Raw genomic sequence first — 4,830 nt, forward strand, 5'->3', positions numbered from 1 at the left:
GCGAGCAGTAATGTTACCAACTTGTAGGTTCTTATGCTGTCGTATGCCACGTGCTTTAAAATGCACCCTTCTCCCAGCTACCTGATGATTGCTAAGACGCCTTGGTGGAAATCCTTGGTGACTCACCTTTGCCACAATCACTTTCTTAATACATTCTTCCACTAACTTGCTCTTGTTGACTAATTCGGCAAAATTACGTATCTCCAGCGGAACTATTGAACTCATCAGATCATCACGAAGGCCTCTTTCAAACTTCAAGCACTTCCATTCTTCAAAGTCAAGATCTTAGAGAAACAACACAAGTCATCGAAATTACGAGCATACTCAGCAACAGTCATATCCCCTTGCCTCAGCTGCATAAGCTCTATCTCTTTTGCATCACGCACTGCTCTTGGGAAATATTTCTTGTAGAATTCATCTTTAAAAATATCCCAAGGAATGTCACCTTCATTACGTTGTAGCAGTCGCTGTATCCCCTGCCACCAGTACTCAGCTTCTCCCTCGAGCATATAAGTAGCAAACTCCACGTGTTGTTCTTCCGGAACATGCTGCGCTCTCAGTGATCGTTCAATACCTCGAAACCAGTTATCAGCGTCAGTCGCAACGAGTGCACCCTTGAACTTAGGAGGATTAACCTTCAGAAAGGTTGCAAGGGTCATAGGTCTTTCAGGATGCCCTAAGTTACTCTCATCATTCCCATTTCTCACTCCAAGATGTTCAACAGCCCTAGCCGTTGTTACCGTAGCTTCACGCACTACTTCAGTCGCATTGTTCATGGTAGCCATAAATGTTTCCTATTCCCTCTCGTAGTTAACATTAGGAATTCCTTCCCGTACGCCTCGTCTCCGTGAACCCATTGTAGTCCTGTTCACACCAAACAATCATTGTTAAGGTGATCAGTCTTAACACTTCAAGTCAAGTGTGAACATTCCCAAAATGAAAACACAGAAATAATCATGTAACATATATCACTGGGATATCCCCAAGCTCTATTGGGAATGAAATCCCCTGATACCAAATTGTAACGACCCAATTTTCAATATGTCTAGATCATACTGGAAACTGAGCGCTACCAATTTGTCTTCCTAATTATTATCTATTATTTATCATATGAGCCTGATTCGTTGTTAAACGCGTAGTTAATTTGCGTGGTGTATTTTTTTTGAAAACGTTTAGATTAATAAACAGAATTATTTATAATCAATTCACAGGTAATAACAGATAAAATAGTTATAAACAACCACACAAAAATACATCACAAGTAGTTGACAACATTCGGTGATTCAGCATTTATTAGCATATAGACTGTTAGGTAGAACACCCCTAGATATAGCTAAATAATATCTATATACATATATATACATACAACATCCCAGGTCCTGACCTATTCAAGAGGTCCCTAAGCTGGCACCTAGGCTAGCCTAGACTCTATACTCACCTAGTCCCTCTAAACTACTAAAGCGAGGGAAAGTACGTTCTAGGTCTTCAAAACTCAAGTCAAGTGGAACGTCATCAAAAGATAAAACATCATCTGCTACTCCTCTGTACGATCAGACTTTTTCGTAGGACGTCTCTCTGGTACCTCATGAAGTAGCCACACAATAGGAATCTCGTACACAGGATTTAGGTTAAAGTGCGCATACGAACGGGGTGCAGACGTTGGCTGGTTAAAGAGCGGAATCCTCTTTGTGAAACGGTCATCAGTAGATTACGGAAGGGTACTCCTGCTTCCATCTGAAGGGGGAAGGGAGAGAGAAGGGGTAAGAACTGGGGAGTTCTTAGTAGGGCCGGGGTTATTAGTTAAGTTTATTAATTCCGTGTTGTTTAGCAGATAAATAACAGAATACAGAAAAGCAGTAAATAGAAGTTACAGATAAATAAAAAAGATAGAGAAAACAGATAGCAGAACACAAACAGAAGAATACAAGAAAATAACACAAACACAGACATAGAGAATAGAATACAAACAAAGAAAGCATACATTCATGCAACAATCATAATAGAGAAAATGCACAACCAAGTATGATGCATGTCTGTCCTATGCAGGCCATGAGCTCACGTGTCGGTTTACAGCCTGCAACCCGACATTACCCAGGAACTAGTGCTAGATATGGCTTTATCTTTGTAGGTGAACTTCGGCCTATAGAAATAGCACTCCCATAAGTGAACTTCGCCTTACAGGAATAGTTCAATCACAACATAACAACTTTCTATAGGTGAACTTCGGCCTATAGAAATGGCACCTCTGTAAGTGAACTTCGGCTTACAGAAATGGCACCCCTATAAGTGAACTTCGGCTTATAGGTATCACAACTCTCTGTAGGTGAACTTCGGCCTACAGGAGCAACACCCTGAGATACACAATTGATATTCACTGTAGGTGAACTTCGGCCTACAGGAATAACAACTCACTGTAGGTGAACTTGGGCCTACAGGACCTCTAGGGCAAACAGAAAAGCAGCAGATGAACATACAATAGAATATCATGCCACAAGGCTTAACTCTTTATTTTTATACTCTTCTCCTCTATTCTCTTTGTTATATTACTCTTTTCTCTTTATCATCATTCATTATCATTCTCGTTATTCATCATCACTTTCACATTCTTATGCAGTACTTCTTTCTTTCTCTGTTCAATCATACTATACAAACTTTACAGCTTTTACTTTTACAACATCTTAACTCAAACCATTTCTCTTTATTAGATTACTCTTTTCTCTGTATCCCTTTATTCTTCTCTGGTTACTCTGTTCTCTGTGTTTCTTTATTCTGCTTTGATTTCTCTGCTTAACATATGTATTTAAAGCTTATGTAAATTTCGGTATGAATAGTTAGCCTGTCTCAGGTATAGGTTCATTAAGTCTATACTGAAACAGCTTAAGTTTTCNCGTTTTTCAATCTTTTCAGCAACCGATTTTTACCAAAATTCAAAATAAATTTCCAGCCACTAAAACCCCATATTTTCTACAATATTTTAACACAAATTGAACCTAAATTTAAGCTCTAGGGTTTCGTTTTCCATCAGCCACAAAAACACACATTCATAGCTTGAATTTCATCAAATTTCATCAAATTTTCACCAAAATTTCAACAAGAATTACTCATAAAAACAATCAATTTCAAGCACATCCAAACCATATAATAATCACACAACTCAAACACAATCAATCAAGATTAAATTCGTCAATCCCTACCTAGTTTTGCTGCTCCTAATTCGGTTAAACTTTCAGGTGGTCCTTAAGCACTTTTTCCTCCTAAATCACATCAAGAACAACTTTAAATCCAAAAACTCTCAACTGACCAAATCTCACTCAGTATGTTAGGAAGAGATATCTCACCTTAGACTTGCTGGAAATTCACGTTTCTTGGCCCTCAAGTCAAGTTAAGCATGATTCCTAAGGAAGAACATCAAGAAAACACATGTTTTGCATGGTTTTCCTTGAAAATTGAATTGAAATTGGAGGGAGACAGCCATCTCACCTTATTTCCATCCTTGATAAGTTATCGGTTATGTAGAGGAAGAAGAGAGGATCATTTTGGTGAAATCGGAGTTTTGATTTGAGTTTTAGTTCAGAAGAAATCAAGCTTTGAAGATTAAGTATTCATGAAAGTTTCTCTCTTTTCTCTCTTGTTATTTTCGGCCAAAATGATGAAATGAGACGGCCTTGGAGGTCTTGGGGGTGTAAGGTGAGTTGTGATTGGTTGGCTTGGAGGTGGATTAAAATAATATTAAAATATCTCTGGTGTACAACTACTAAAACTAAGTGTATCGGAACACTCGTAAAAACATCTCTAAAAATTATTTTCTGAGCTAATAGCATAAATGACACTAGTAACATATTTATTATGAGAATAGAACATGTATAATGAGGCCTTAGCATTGCTAAATTCATCAGAGAGTGCTAGTGCTAAGCTGCACCAGTAAACCGTAAACCCGGTTAAACCGATTTTCTGTTTTTAACAAAAACAGACCAGGTAACCTTATAATATCATTCAAGCATTTTATAATACTAATATAATGATAATCAATGCGGGGCTCAACAAATTCAGCAATGTTGGTCGGGAGGATAAGAAGATAATCATTATTATAATTCCTTTCAGTCAGGATGGGGAACATCTGCTCACAGTAGCGGTTAGTGAACCGCGCAGTGTCCTTTGCTGGAAAGGATTTCTCTTTTTCATCGACCTTGATGATCCTCTTGATTCATTTTGTTGAGGGTTTCACCGTTGTTGAAGATGGCTCTGCCACTAATCTTCTTTTTATTCCTCTCCTTGCTGGTGTTTTGGGGGTAGCTTTCTCTTTACCTTTCTTGGTGGCCATCCTGAAAAAGGAAAAAGAAAGTAATATGTAAAGCTAAGGGTTTGAGCAAGGGAGCGAATATTATGGGTGATAATCAATGCACGGTAAAGAAGGATGTCGTTAACACATGGTCTAGACTACATGTGAAAAGTTCATCAAAGGTAATATAGCAAGTGCATGTGATGGCAATTAGATGCAAGATGTTTATTGGCATGCCGACAAAGGCATGAGTAGCATAGATTAAGCATTCAATGTCCAAGTTATATTACCAACCCTTTCAAACTAACAACCTGTTTGTATTGACAATTATATTTAATTAATAAAATATAAAAGGGGTTTTGTGAAAAACAGGCATTAAAGTAGTAAAATAGAATAATTAAAAATAATGTGCAATGCCATACGGGCTTTTTCACAAACACATAGCATGCATGGTAAATATATTATTGAAAGTAGTAAATTGAACATGCAAGCAACCATTTAAGAAGTAATATTAATTGTCAAACAATTCCACATTAATTCACAAGCAAAAT

Source organism: Arachis ipaensis, chromosome B07 (assembly GCF_000816755.2).
Source record: "Arachis ipaensis cultivar K30076 chromosome B07, Araip1.1, whole genome shotgun sequence".
NCBI classification, from domain to species: Eukaryota; Viridiplantae; Streptophyta; class Magnoliopsida; order Fabales; family Fabaceae; genus Arachis; species Arachis ipaensis.